Source organism: Ambystoma mexicanum, chromosome 5p, assembly GCF_040938575.1.
Source record: "Ambystoma mexicanum isolate Mex_15411 chromosome 5p, UKY_AmexF1_1, whole genome shotgun sequence".
Classification (NCBI taxonomy): Eukaryota; Metazoa; Chordata; class Amphibia; order Caudata; family Ambystomatidae; genus Ambystoma; species Ambystoma mexicanum.
In genome coordinates, this window is record NC_090930.1 from 204,986,218 (window position 1) to 205,002,408 (window position 16,191).

Below are 16,191 nucleotides of genomic sequence, written 5' to 3' on the forward strand. Positions count from 1 at the left end.
TACTGGAAATATTCTCTTTATTAGAACGAAAGCATTTGAGGGATACATACATTTACCGGGAAGTACTAGATTTAGGTATAATGATTTTCAAAAGAGTAAAGAGGCTTTACACAGAGGACACTTCAATAGTCAGTACAACAAAACATACCAACAGGGCATCACTATTGAAAAGGACCGGTAGGAGTGGAGAACAAGTTCTACAAGAACTGCTTATACAAGGGCTGCAAGCAAATCCAAATAAACTTCGCACCCAGCAGGAAAATATTACTTATGTGAGTATAATTAGAGCTACTTTACTAAGGACTTAAAAAAGGTTCTTTATCACAGAAAAATCTTAGGTAGGTACTATAAATACCAGCAGTGTTCTAAAACATCACGGCCTAGGGAAACTTATGTACAATGCCAGTTAGCCAATAAGTCATTTATATTTTCACTTTTAGACAGCTTTAAGAGCTCCATAATGTTTGTCAGTAGAATTTGATGGGATAAACACAACAGGTCTGCTTCGGTTATGGAGAAAAAGAAAGTGTATGCGACTTACGGCTCATAGGTGCAGAAACAATGACAACCATCTAGCGGAGACCCCAGAGGGACCAAGCCAGTGGAGGTCAGGACCAAGGTTACACAACCAAATGCCAGAAGAAGGATGGATGCAGGGCATGACTCAAACCCACAGAAGAAGAATGGTTGAGTAAGGGGGTACATCAGACATTATACACCCAGAGACTCTGGTGAGGAGGACCAGCAACAAGAATGGTGTCATAGGACCAGGGGAGGCCTGCCCAGACTGAAGAGGGCTCTGAGGAAGGCCCAGTGAATGTGCATGGAGAAGTATCTCCAGATGTCAGAATTGGGTCTGTCTAGACAGCAGTAAGAGTGCCAGAAGGAGACGCTCCAGAACTAAGGCATGAAGCAGGAACCCTTCCAGGTTTCCCAGAATGAGGAGTACACATCAGCAACAAAAGCAGTTATGGGAAGCACAGTGGTGACCACAATCATGTCAGAGGGGGCTCAGAGGCACCAAGATACTTAGTCACTAAGACTCTACACAGACAGTACGGTCCCACAATGATGAACAGTAGCACTGGCGCAAACCCGTGTGTTGCACAAGGAGCCATATAGGTCACACTGTTTCAGATCAGCAGCAGCAGACCACTTCTGTGTTAGTTGATGAAAAAGAAGGCAGGCAAGAGCTTTGAAAGAGGAACACACGGCCACAATGAAGGATGGCCCAGCTGTATACCCCTGATCAGAGTGAGGCAGAGGACTACTTTAGGCAGATTGGAGAAAGGACAGGCCACAGCTACGAATATCAGGAAAGAATCCTCCCTCGTAGTTACAAGGAGATGGTTCCAGGTAGGATCTGATCAGAAGCAATGGCAGATACAGACAGAACACACAAGGCTGTCAGCTACCCCAGCCCTTAAATAAGCATTAATGCCCATTGAAGGTTTCTGCCACTATCAATCAAGCCTGCCCAGCCAAAACTTCACTATCGGATAGGTGCCCAGGATAGAATCTGAACAGAGCCTTTGTAGGCAGAAACCACCATTTTGACCCTCCCTAATGGTCCAAACACATAAAGAAAGACCACACAATAAAATGGCTGGGGTGTAGGATATTTAAAGCACTATCTGGGCATCTTGCTATAAACATGGTAAAAAGACTACATGATGGTGTAGTTAAGATAACACATCTACCAGCCACCGACCATCCCACCAATACACTTGGAGTGAGAAATCTCACATAAGGAGAACATGGGGTACTCAAACGGGTATTATGAGTAGCTTATCATAAATGAAAAGTATCTGCAGGGGGACCTCAGTAGACATTCCTCTGTGTGATGAACCCAATGGAGTCATCACGGATTCCCTAGCAGTAGTCTCCTCCCATGTGGCCAGGGGATGGCAGCCTCTACCTGGTCCTGACCCTAAGGATGGCTTTACAAGGGAGGATTACATGGGAGGAGATGGCCACCGGTGGGATGACATGGCTTCATTTGATAAGATAGTTACATAAGAGGTCATTCCCAACAGGTATTATTGGCAATTTATTCTCAGTATAATTTGCTAAAAAATTAGCTGGGCCATAACCTCACCTCTCACAATGTTGTCTAAACAAATGTAAAAAAATCACAAATAAATCTTACATAAACGTAACTCAAATGAAGCAATTAATGCAACAATATAATTGGTAAACAAGCACAATGGGCCTCCTTATGAGACCAGTGTTAGGAAGAATTCTCATAAATGTGCCAATTCCTCTCTACCTTAGAGACCCCCAGCTCTTTTGCTGAACTCTGGGACTTTGTACCTTTAATTATATCTGTTTTCTGTGTTTGTTTCTTTTGATTACGGAGTCTAACCAACTCCATAGGCATCATCTTTTTTCATTTGTGTCACACAGCACACTCAGTGCAGTGTCACAGGGAAGTCTCTTCAGGCTTTCCCAAGGTTTAAATACCTTCTCTGGGATAAAATACTGTTTCCCAGAGTAAGTAAAGTGAAATTGACTTTAATAGTCTTTAAATTCCTAGACCCAGTACACCCTATCTTACAATAGAGTGCTGGAGGGGTTACTTAGTATCCCGTATCTAGATACTCATGTAGCAGTCAAATGTTACCCTTTCCTCTCGGAATGGCTGGTGGCAGGGGTTTTACAACAAACTGCCATGATTTTTCCAGACCGTGAGCTATTCGTAGCTCCAGTAACGTTAAATCAGGGCAGCCATGTTTCTCAAGATGGCATCTGAGCCCCCTTTGTTAAAACAGGTCCCGGTCTTCTTTTTTCTCCAATTCTTTGTGGAAAGTCCTTCTAGAGTTTTTCTCTGCATGCCTAACCAGGTTTGGTCTCTTTGTTCATTCGACTTTGGCGGGCTTCAGGAGTGAAGGCCGCCTCTGGTACCCGAGTGTCTGGGGTGGGCAGGAAGTGAGGGAGGTGTCCGAAACTCCCTGTGCTTAGTCTCCTAGGAGACCCAAATGCACTCTGTGGTGATTGGCAGGCTGACTGTCCGGAAGGAAAGCCACCCTGCTGGGTGAGTGACAGCTAGGCTGGAATGAATGGGAGAGAACTGAATAAAAGGCAAGTCTCTTGGCTTGGAAGGCAGAGTCGACCACTGGAGGAAGGAACCGAAGAAGAACTTGAAGAGGATGCCTGCTGCAACTCCTGGACCATTGGTTTGCCCGGTGAAGCCCTGCTGCAGTGCCTACTTGCCATTTTCGTATCGACAGAGAAGCCCCTGCAAGGATGACTTCGCCCTTTGAGTTAGTGAGACCAATCAACTCAATAGTAAGCCACCTGGACACTGATCTCAGAGCTGGTTGAAATTTCCTCAGAGTGCTGCAGGAGACTGAATAACCAGGGAGAAGGACACCAGTTTGTGTGCTTGACTTACAGCCACTGGAATTGAAGTTTTGCCAAGCTTTTTGACTGTTCAAGTGCAGTGCAGGAGACCCCCGACGTCCTCCCTCTTGTCCCCACAACTGAGGCTCACTCAGGAACAGCGAGATCTGCAGGAACTGCCAGGAACATAACTCACCAGCTGGCTCTTGTAAGGTACTGTAAAACCAGACAGAGTACTTAACTCTCGCGGTGAAAGTGCTTGAAACTTAATTCACAGGCCTAATCAGCTTGTGACCCAACATATGATTCTTCTTGCTTTAAACTTCTCCTAAGAACTTATGCAGAGACTTTTCCATTTAACTACCAGAACTGCTTTATTTTATCAAGACTATAGCCCATTGACTTTGGCCTAGACTATTGAATTGAATCTTCTGGTGAATTCTAAATATTTTCACTGTCTAAAAGTATACTTGTAACCTTCCATTTTCTAATAACCTTTGCCTTTTGCTCATCTTGAAAAGTATTCTGAATGTTCACAGTAAGAGATACATGTCCCCAGCACCCTTGTTACTAAAGTTAACTATGATTGTAGGTTGTTTCTGTGGGCCATCCCAAAAGGGGTCTTATCTGATTCAGAAACTAGAGTGTACAGTATTGAAGTACATTTGTGTGTTATATATAATTGCCTCCTTCTATTGAATGTTTTATAAACTGACTGGTTAATAAATTAATAAGTGTTTAACTAAGAAACCTTGCGTTTAAGAGTTTATTTGAACACCTGTGATTGTAGACCTCTGTATAACATCATTGCAGCTCACATTCCCTCTTCAGATAAGCCTAGCTGCTCAACACGCTACCAAAACTGTGTAGTACAGACCTATACCAAAGGTTGGTTTTGCATACACCTGTAGTCATAGTTGCTTGTGGTGTTCCCAGAGGGTACTGCATTCAAACTTTGCCTAATAACCAGCGGTAGCCTTGCCCTGCCGGAATTTCGGCCCTGCAGGACTCGGTAATTGCCGAATTCCCGGGCGCCGGAAAAAATGACTCCCCATTCCCATTGAGTCCCATTGGACTCAATGGGAATGGAGAGGCCGGATGCACCGGCACCATTTGTGAATGGTGCCGGTGCATCCGACACGGTCTGCTCGTGGGTGTCGATCCACCCACCAGGACAGACCTGGTGGGCGGATAAAGGCACCCGCAAACAGACCTCGTAGTTTGCTGCTACGGTAACAACGGTTCTGGCAAGCTTACCGGTACTGTTGTTACTGTACCAGCAAACTCATAATGAGGCCCAATGTTTTTATTGCATCATAGGTTTTAGGGTAACAGAAAAAATCAGGAAAATAAAACAATAGTCAAATGAGGTAGATAGTACAAGAATATACAAACATTATAACCAACATAATGAAGAAAAAACAACATAACAGCACCTAATATGAGGTAAACAATGAAAACGAAGTGATCTAGATCCCAGATACCATGAAATGGATATATATTCAGAGACTAGCATGAGTCTGGACTGAAATCATAAAAGGTCAAAATCAGACAATCAATATTGCTAATACATCACAGGTCTACATGGAATGGCGTACTCCTATTCAACATAAGAATGCTCTCTACAGGGCTAGAGCAAAAAAACACCACTTCACAGTCGTGGCAAAATGACATACCAGGGGTACATCCCACACATTGCGGCAATCTGAATGGAAGAAGTCAAGAGACCTCTACGATAAGGACCCAAAAAGAACAACACTGAATAGGAGTACGCCATTCCACATAGACCTGTGATGTATTAGCAATATTGATTGCCTGATTTTGACTCATGTCTGTGTATAGATATCTATTCCAGGGTACGTGGGGTCTACATCTCTTAGTTGTGATTGTTTACCTTATATTAGGTGCTGTTATGATGTGTTTGCTTCATTATGTTGTTAAGCATTTTTGTGTATTCTTGTAATATCTATGTCATTTGACTATGGTCTTATTTTCCTGATTTTTACTGCTAAACTAAAGACTATGATGAATTAAAAACATTGTACTTTTTAACCAATTATATTGTTGCATTAATTGCTTAATTTGAGTTATGTTTATTTGTGATTTCTTACAGTTGTTTAGACACCATTGTGAGAGGTGAGGTTACCAGGTTGAAGATTTTGGAACATTGTGAGATTGCGGAAAAAAAAGTGAAAGTGAGAAAAGTAAATATACCAAGGCAAGAAGAAGGGTATATTCTACTTGAACATTACAGCGGAACTGTAAGGCATTTTGAGAGTGTAAAGAGAGGTTCTGTCAGGAGAGTACACCAGGCATTTAAGAGTGCAAGAGGAGTCCTCGCAGGGGAGTATACCAGGCAAATTGCAAACTCACAAGGAGTGTTAAGCAGAAACAGTGTTTGTGTTAAAAGAAGTTGTTGCAAGTGATTGACAAGACTGAACTGTGTTCATCTAAACAAGATTGTTGTGGTCCAAGGAAGGCATCAAGAACTGTCAGTCCTAGAGACATTTGTGATATCTGTGGAGAATGCAGGGGAAGGGAGACACCACCGCCTGGAATTAAGGCCTTTTTTCATTCTGGGGTATGTTAAAGCCATTCTACTTTTATTTAAGAACACCTTTTTACAAATACCAGTTTATAGACATTTCCCTTTTCACTTTGTTATTTTGTTTTAGTGTGAGGGTCACGATAGAAGATTTTGGACACAAGGACGTTTTTTTGATTCATGACATCCTGACAAAGACAGCTCCTTGGTTTCAGTTGCTAGGTAGGGAAACTCCTCTTTAAAATGGGGTCAGAGAGGCATTTCCACAACCCTTTTAATTTGAAAAAAGTCTATAACCCAACCATGACAACATTGTGCCGGCTTTCATTTCTGACCGCTCACATCTGACTGCAAAAGGAAGGCCACAATAAAACAAAAATCCAGCAAAAAAGTCAGAGGACTAGGGCACAATTCCATGTAGGGATCTTAATCCACTTTGCGGGTCCCCTAAAAATGTTGCTTTCTTTTTGATGGTTTCTATGGTTTCTTGTCTTTATTATTTGAGAAGAGGGACTTTTACTAGAGCCCCCTGTCATTACAACCATTTTGTGACATGCAGCCCTAGTAGCTCATATGGCTCCCAGGTCTGGGATGCTTTTTAGGCAGCCCATTTTGGTCACCGGTTCACCATGTATGGTGCAGTGATGTAGGTTGATAGCAGGTGTGTATTAGTTTTGGATACACTACTATTGTATCCCTTTTTATTACATTGGTAGCCCAATGTTCATATATGGTGGCTTTGTTCTAAGGCTTGCATTGGGCGATTTTACCTTTGGTCATTCCTTTGTCTCTGCAGCACCACAATGCAGTCTTAAAATGACTGTTGTGCTCCCCCTGAGCCCATCTTCTCTCCCAGTGTGTAGGTTAAGTGGGTGCAGGCTGGCATACAGCCCCACACATCCCAAAATGACATCTTTGTGGGTGAGCCAATTGCTTGACAGTTTTGAGGGCCAGCCAGATTAGCCTGCTGAGTGCTGCTCTGCTATGCGACTGGAGGGTTTGCCTTGGCCTGCCCCTTAGCAGTAGGACACACTGCGTCCTCTTGAGATGCTTAGTTTAATAGCTGAATGATTGCTGTTTAAATATGGAGTTTGGCTGCTGCTGCTAAGGACCTGGTGTAACCACACTGGCTGGATCCTGGCCCCTTTGTCACTGCTCCAAGTCACATCAAGACTACTGGAGTTAAAAAAAAAAAAAAAAAAAGACTACTGGAAATCCCTGCTGGGAAATTCCTTCTTTTTCCCGCTAGTTGTACGTACTTCTTGTGCTTGGGATGAATCGGCACATGAAAGTAAGCGTCCTTGAGGTCGAGGGACACCAACCAGTCCTGAAGTTGAAGGGACTGGAGGACTGGAGGACTTGAGAGAGAGTAACCATCATGAACTTGTCCTTCCTGAGGAGCTTGTTCAAACCACGCAAGTCCATGATGGGTCTCAATCCCCCGTCTTTCCTTGAAATCCAAAAATAAGGGCATTATCATCCCTTGTTCCTCTCCGCTACAGGCACCAGTTCTATGGCGCATTTCTCCAGCAGAGATTTGATTTCCTGCGCAAGGAGCGGATCCAGTCTCTTCAAAGAGAGATTCCCTGGTGGATTGTCATGAGGCCTCCGTTTAGCAGAACTGATAACGAACCGGTCATAGTCAATATTCACCACAGGGGCGCAGTTTTCATATAACGCAGCCATTGCTGCGGCATAGGACTAGTCAGCCGGCCTGAGCGACTCAAATATTTTGTGCACTTCGGGACTTGCCGAGTATAGCAATGTGGAATGTTTTGCATTGTCATTCAGTCCACCTGTAGCACCGAAATACACGTCCAATCCTTCCTCCCACAGTGCCCACCTTGGACATAGGCTTGAGGGAGTCCCTGCAATGCCAAATTCGAACACAATCCTGTTACCTAGGCATTATCCCAGCATCCTGGGCCCTATCTGCTAAGTCAGCCATGGCAACCAGGGATTTCACACCTTATGTGCCCCGTGTGCTATGATCTCCAGAGCCCACACATCTGAAGTAATGGCACGCCATTCTACAAGATTCTGCGCCAGCCTTCCCCCAACCGGCGAACCATGGGACATGGCCTCATGACTGAGCTGAAGCGGTTGTGGCAGTGCCTGAGGGCAAAGAGGCAACTGCTCGAGCGGCCTTGGCACCTCGAGTACCTTGTTTTCCACCTCTGGTACTCCTACGTTGGCCCCTTTGACTTGCAGCTCCCCTCGATCTACCAAAGGAAGAGTAGTATCGAAAGGAACCTCCCCTCCATTGCTGTCCCCTAGGACGAAAAGGCGGAGGTTGGCGAACTGCTGCGCTCAATGACTCTGCTGCAGCTTTGGAGGTCTGCAACCTCTCAAGGCTCTCGCCAGCCTTGCTGCCAACAAGATGGTCACCATCAAAGGGCATGTTGAGAAGCCAGGCTTGTACATCCTGAGCAAACCCCGACTTCCGCAACCACGCAAACCTGCGCATCACGGTGCTCGCCGCCATGGACTGGCTGACACAGTCTGCCACGTCCAGACCCGACTGAACGGATTCACACAAGGCATCCTTGCCATCCTGTACCAGAGCAAGAAAGCCATCCCATTCCTCCCCTTCGGGAATATGCTCAGCCGCCAATGAAACACAATTCCACAGAGTGTGAGTGAAACGTGCTAAGGCACACACAGAGTTGGCTGCCTTCAAAGCCATACCCCCTGAAGAAAAGACTTTCTTCGCCCAACCGTCAAAACTTTTGTCGTCCTTATCAGGAGGGATGGTAGGGTACGACGCCTGTTTTGCTGGGGCCGTAGCCGCCTGCACCACCAAACTCTCCGGAGTAGGGTGCATGGACAAGTAGCCCGGGTCAACACTGGCTGGGCGGTACTTTTTTTGGCAACCACTTACCCACTGCCGGGAGACTCTACGGAGCAGTCCAAGCTGTTGCCACCCTTCTTGGCAAGGCCATATGGAATGGCAGTACCGAGTCAGTTGGTGGACATTGGTCCAAGATATCTGTCAGGTCATCCTGCAGAAAATCTACTGGTGGCGCAGACCACCCCAAGTACTCTGTCACCCTCGACATCAGCCGCCTGTACGAAGATTCAGCATGCGTACCAGGCTCAGGCCTGTCAAACTCAACCTCTGGGGAGGTATCAAGACCACTGGTGTCGTGCAAACACTGATGCAAGTCTTCAATCTGGCTATAACCAGACAATATTCCGTCAGGAACCTCATCCGGAACCAAACCTTCCTCGGACCCTTCCTCCACCTCAGAAATATAATCCAGAGGCTGGAATAAATCTCTGGAGGAGGGCACAGAAAAAGGCTCAAAGACAGGTCTCACCGACTTCTTTAGGGCCTTCCTCAGGGTTTCCACTGATGCACGGGGTACCTCTGATAAAGCATCCTCGAAAGGCGTTGAGGGCGTCGACAGAATCGGCGTCGAAGTCGAGCGTGGCGCCGATGGCTTCGACACAGGCCTCGAGGGCGGAGCCCCGAGCGTGTCCTTCGAAGGCCTCGGTGCCGATGACTTCCTCGGAGGCAGAGCCTCGAGAGAGTCCCTCGATGGACATGGCGCCGATGGCGTCGACGTCTTCTTCGAAGACCTCACAGGCTCCGACGGTCTCGAGGGCATCGAGGACCGGGACCTGGAGCGGGCATGACTAGAGCGATCCACCTTGTCCGATCGGGACCTCGAAGGCGCCCGATGATCGCGCCAACCACCCGAGCCCAAAGGCGTGTGAGCAGTGGCCCTAGTACGTTCTCTGCCGGCTTCTTTCGAAGGCGCGGATGGAACGGAGCCCTGCGATTGAAAAATCACCAACAACTCTGTGAGAAAGGCATCCCTTTCCGCAGGAGTAGAGTGCTTGTTGGGACAAGCAAACTGCCGACGGGCTGAGTCCTCAGACGAGGACGGGGATGGCAACCGGTGACGGCGCTTCCGCAAGTGCCTCGAAGAGGCAGAGGAATGGCGGGAACCACTTTGGGACCGAGACCCCCTGGACTAACGCCTACGACGCTGAGAATCGCCTCTCGAATCGTCGGCCGAAAGCCCAGTGGATTTCGACTTTCGGGGCTTGGAAACCCTACTGATAGAAAGCTTCTTCTTCCGCTCCCGCAAGGCCTTCGATGTTAACGACTGGCAATCGTCACAATCATCCGTGGCGTGGTCCTCACCGAGGCACCAGAGGCAGGCGTCATGTGGGTCCGTAAGCGACATCTTGCAACCGCAGTCCCGACACTTCTTGAAACCCGGCCGCGGGGTAGAAGAAGACGAAGACATGATGTACTTCACAATACGACACAAGGTCGAAGACCGGTAGAATATAACTCAGAAGAACCGAGGTGCGCCGAGATCTCCGAAGCGAACACGTTCGGAGAAAAAACGGAACTGAGGCTACGGGCGTTGTGCGTCCTACTTATAACATCCGGTGACGTCGGCTCGACATAGGCCCTCGAGGACAGCGTATCGACGTCATCGACACAGGACGCAGAAAATTATCCGAAGCAGCACAGCTGTGGTGATTACCTGTCATAGATATGGAATACGTCAGAGGAACCAATCCCCTCGAAAGTACAATACTAATTCCCTACAGTGTGGCAAAAACAAACTCCATCCTACTTGTGTTATATTTCGCTATATAATAATGGCAGCAAACTATTCCAGCTTCCTTATTCTATCTGTCCTTTCTCGTTTGGGGACTGCCAGGGGCGTGACCTTGCGTGTCACCCGTCCCCATCTGCACCATTACAGTTCTATGGACCTCCAAAGCCTTTTACTTTCGTTTTTGACCTTTACTGACTTTTGAAGCCTTCTGCTTCACTCCCCTTGCCTTTTTCTCATTTGTTATGGGGAAAACTGATCAGTCCCTCAGACTATCAGTGCTGGGAAACTAAGTTTCCCTTTTAGTTTTTTACCTTTTGTAACTTTTTAACATTGCATACAGCATTTTACCAATGCAATGGGGCAACCTTTGTATCACCCTAGCTTTTTTGGTTACTTCTATTTGTGACTAACGACAAGCTGGTGGAAGCAGATATATTTCTATAGTTCTTCTGTTATTTCTAGTGTGCACATTCACATTTAATACGTATGGCTACTAAAAATGGCTAGTGCCCTAAAATTGGCCATATTGTAGTTTGGCCTTCTTCCTCCCATTTAAGGTCATCACTTGCCCGGGAAAGTTGCAGCTTTCGAGGCTTGTTATGCCTTTGTGTGTGTGTGTGGGTGTGGTTCAGGAAGGGGGGGCAAGTCTGGTCCCACTCCACATCCGTGATGCCAGTGAGTCTAGGTGTGGGGCATGAGTGAAACAAATGAGTGTCCCTGACATGACAACTGACTGCTTAAATGGTGCAGATTCCTACCATTGGTGGGCTTGGACTTGCTACCAGGCTAGATTTTGGATAAGAAGAGGACTGCTGTAGCCATTTCTTGAGATCAGTGTTGGGGGCAAGAATCCCTCGTAGAAGAAGACTCCTGAGGAGGCCTAGAGTCTCTTCCTGCATGTCGCCGTGAAGCCCTGTTGGACTACCTGCTCTGCGAAGGCATAGTGCAGTGCTTCAACCCCTGGACTGGTGGGACCCACCAGTCATGACATGTTTCAGGATCCAGCCGTCCTGAGCCTTCAGAGGTGTTCCTGGACCACCCCGCAGCTCTCCAGTGGGCTACCTCACTAGAACCATTGCTGTTCTGCGTTTGCAGCTGGAAATGCAGTGGCTGCCAGCTTGTGGTAGAAGAGACCTTCCTGACAAATTAAAGCCTACCAGCTTCAAGGGATCGTGCTCTGGAAGGACTCCTGCAATCGTCTGTGGGGTGGCCGTCACTGGAACTAACATTCCCCTGTCCTGAAGAGGGCTGCATTGGTGTTTTCTGTATTTCTCCACCGCCAAGGCATGCACTTTGCTCCTGAATCAGGCCAGAGGAATCTTTGCACAGGCAGCTCCTGGGCACCTCTCACCGGAACCAATGGAGGGGAAATCCAACCTCCAGCAACTCCTAGTTGACCCTTCCAGTCTTCTGGAAAAATCTGAGTCAAGGGGGTAAGTAAACGCAAAGCATTTGTCTTCCCCCTGTCCTCAATTGAATAACATGGAGAACAAGTCTCTTTGTATCCTTCCATTCCACTGCTTTTTGGTCGTCGCACCTGGGCAGTAAAACCTGAAAGATGATAACAGATTTTTACTTACCAGGAACGTTGTTGCATCTTTTCTCTTGAATGTTCTTTAAGTACTTTACCTGCATCAGGTTCGCTCTGGGGATACGCATTGTGACTTTTGGGTACAAGGTCCCACTCTTTAAAGGGATTGGACTTCGGAAGCTAGGGCACATTTCTTGTGTCTTGGTTCCATCTTACTGCCTCACATACCTACCTTATTTTAGTGACTTAAGTCACTGAATGCATTTGAAGAACCTATGAGCCTGACTCCACCCACACTCTCCGGAGAATAGCCTTGAATGCTCTCCACGTTCACCTTGATTGGGTTTCTGCTAACCTCTCAGAGTTCCCTGTTCACTATAAACTAGGGGACCTCCTAAAACCTGTCCACCAGGCCAAATACTAGATATCCATTGTAACACTTATTTAGACCTAGTTCTACCATTGGGTTAGACTGTTATAGGTTATGTCCTGAAGTGTTGTGGATTCACTGCTTTATCCCTTCCCTGTTGCATTTATATATATATATATATTATTCAGTGAAAAAACGTTGTTAAAGGGACGTTATGGTTAAGTTGCGCTATTAGAAACCTATGAAGTTCAGTGAAAAAACTTTGTTAAAGGGACGTTATGGTTCCAAGTAAAACCGAAAAACCCTTGAAATTCGCCAGTTATGGTAAACTAAGCAACCATAACTCGCGCCACCACCGTGCACTGCTAAGCCTAACACCCAGGACATCAAAGATGACATCACAAATGTCATTGATGACATCACTGATGACATCACATGTCTGACGCCCCCTTTTTTCCTTTCCTGACATATCTAGGCCACATGAGTTTATTCAGTAACAGTCAGGAACTAAGAATTGTAAATGTACTATATTTGTAGACTTATCCTTCAAGTATGTTCTTACGATAGTTCCCTTATGGTCCAGTCATATCATATGAAACATACACATAGGGGAAGACATAACCTTGAAAGACAGCAATCCTTTTTGTGCATTAAAATTATCAGTAGAGTTATCAGCACTTTCTGATAGTTTTGATGTTTTTTTATTAGTGTACTTTCCCTGTATATTCTCATATTTTTATATATTGTACTCACACTATTTTCCTTAGGGTCCAGACACATCATGTGATATATATAAATAGGGTAAGTAACAGCTTTGAAACAGAGCAATAATTTCTCTGCATAAAGGTAATCAGTTAGGTTATGAACACTTTCTGCTACTATTGCTGTTTTGTTTCTTACTTCAATTCCCTTGTATATATTCATATTTGTATGTGGTGTTGTCTCTTTGTGATTTGTCTATAATAATGCAATTATGTAGTAAGTGGGTTTTATTACCTACTTATCACAAGTTTCACTGTACGCAAAACTCTAATATGAAAACAGTTATTTCACTATTCAACATGGCAAGCTTATGAATATTGCACCTCCATCATGTATGCTGCACATAATGCCTATGTTTCTACATGAGTACCTTAGTATACTGGATTGAAGTTAATAATAGAATGCTATTTATATCAATGCATAGCTTAATGCACTGATTAGCACTTGATATTTATTCCAATAATCTTTGACACTTTTTTTATTAACATTACACTAAGAATCCCTTGTACAGACTTTTCATGAAAGGTAAATGCACATGTGATGTCATCAGTGATGTCATCAATGACATTTGTGATGTCATCTTTGATCTCATGGGTGTTAGGCTTAGCAGTGCACAGTGGTGGCGCGAGTTATGGTTGCTTAGCTTACCATAACTGGCAAATTTCAAGGGTTTTTCGGTTTTACTTGGAACCATAACGTCCCTTTAACAAAGTTTTTTCACTGAATTTCATAGGTTTTTAGTAGCGCAATTTAACCATAACGTCCCTTTAACAACGTTTTTTCACTGAATTTCATAGGATTTTAATAGCGCAACTTAACCATAACGTCCCTTTAACAACGTTTTTCCACTGAATTTCATTGGTTTTTATTAGTGCAACTTTACCATAACGTCCCTTTAACAGAGTTTTTTCATTGATTTTCATAGGTTTTTATTAGTGCGACTTAACCATAATTTCCCTTTAACAAAGTTTTTTCATTGAATTTCATCGTTTTTTATTAGTGCAACTTAACCATAACGTCCTTTTCAATGGATGAAGAACACTAGCATCCTAGGTTCTCAAAGTGGGAACCCGGGGTGGTAAAAAAAAGATTGGGAGGGGGGGTAACAGGAGAGAGACACGGGGCATGAGAGGGGGTGGGGGTAGCAGAAGAGAGACACGGGGCATGAGCGGGGGGTGGGGGGAACACGAAGGAGACACGGGGCATGAGAGGGGGGTTGGCGTACAGAAGAGAAAGGGGGCATGAGTGGGGGGCAACAGGAGGGAGACACGGGGCATGAGCGGGGGGTGGGGGGCAACAGGAGGGAGACACGGTGCATGACCGGGGGGTGGGGGGCAACAGGAGAGAGACACAGGGCATGAGAGGGGGGTGGGGGCAACATGAGAGAGACAAGGGGCATGAGCGGGGGGTGGGGGGCAACAGCAGGGAGACAGGGGGCATGAGCGGGGTGGGGGGCAACAGGAGGGAGACACGGGGCATGACCGGGGGTGGGGGGCAACAGGAGAGAGAGACACGGGGCATGACCGGGGGGTGGAGGGCAACAGGAGAGAGACACAAGGCATGAGAGGGGGTGGGGGGGGTAACAGGAGAGAGACACGGGGCATGAGCGGGGGGTGGTGGGAACACGAGGGAGACACGGGGCATGAGAGGGGGATGGGGGTAACAGCAGGGAAACACGGGGCATGACCGGGGGTGGGGGGCAACAGAAGGGAGACAAGGGGCATGACTGGGGGATGGGGGGCAACAGGAGAGACACGGGGCATGAGAGGGGGGTGGGGGTAACAGCAGGGAGGCACGGGGCATGACCGGGGGGGTGGGGGGCAACAGCAGGGAGACACGGGGCATGACCAGGGGTGGGGGGCAACAGGAGAGAGACACGGGGCAGGAGATGGGGTTGGGGGGTAACAGGAGAGAGACACAGGGCATGAGCGGGGGATGGGGGTAACAGGAGAGAGACACGGGGCATGAGCAGGGGTGGGGGGCAACAGCAGGGAGACACAGGGCATGAGCGGGGGGTGGGGGAACACGAGGGAGACACGGGGCATGAGCGGGGGGCAACAGGAGGGAGACACGGGGCATGACCTGGGGGTGGGGGGCAACAGGAGGGAGACATGGGGCATGACCGGGGGTGGGGGGCAACATGAGAGAGACACGGGGCACGAACGGGGGGTGGGGGGCAACATGGGAGAGACGCGGGGCATGAGAGGGGGTTGGGGGCAACATGAGAGGGACACGGGGCATGAGCGGGGGCTTGGGGGAACACGAGGGAGACACGGGGCATGAGCGGGGGGTGGGGGTAACAGGAGAGAGACACGGGGCATGAGCGGGGGGGTGGGGGGCAACAGCAGGGAGACATGGGGCATGACCGGGGGTGGGGTGGCAACAGAAGGGAGACACGGGGCATGACCGGGGGTGGGGGGCAACAGAAGGGAGACACGGGGCATGACCAGGGGGTGGGGGGCAACAGGAGAGAGACACGGGGCATGAGCGGGGGGTGGGGGTCAACAGCAGGGAGACACGGGGCATGACCCGGGGTGGGGGGCAACAGGAGAGAGGCATGGGGCATGAGAGGGGGTGGGGGGTAACAGGAGAGAGACACGGGGCATGAGGGGGGTGGGGGGTAACAGGAGAGAGACACGGGGCATGAGCAGGGGGTGGGGGGTAACAGGAGAGAGACACGGGGCATGAGCGGGGGGTGGGGGGCAACAGCAGGGAGACACGGACATGAGCGGGAGAGGGAGGAACACGAGGGAGACACGGGGCATGAGAGGGGGTGGGGGTAACAGAAGAGACACAGGGCATGAGCGGGGGGTGGGGGGCAACAGGAGGGAGACATGGGGCATGACCGGGGAGTGGGGGGCAACAGGAGAGAGACACGGACATGACCGGGTGGTGGGGGGCAACAGGAGAGAGACGAGGGGCATGAGAGGGGGGTGGGGGGCAAGGCAGGGAGACACGGGGCATGACCGGGGAGTGGGGGGCAATAGAAGGGAGACACGGGGCATGACCGGGGGGTGGGGGGCAACAGGAGAGAGACACGGGGCATGAGAGGGGGTGG

At 48.0% G+C, this 16,191-nt stretch overlaps 1 protein-coding gene across 1 annotated transcript in view; it reads right to left on the minus strand.

Annotated features, from left to right (window-relative positions):
- Positions 1-16,191, minus strand: part of ATG4A (autophagy related 4A cysteine peptidase) — a 551,858-nt gene that overhangs the window by 91,656 nt on the left and 444,011 nt on the right. The window lies entirely within an intron of this gene.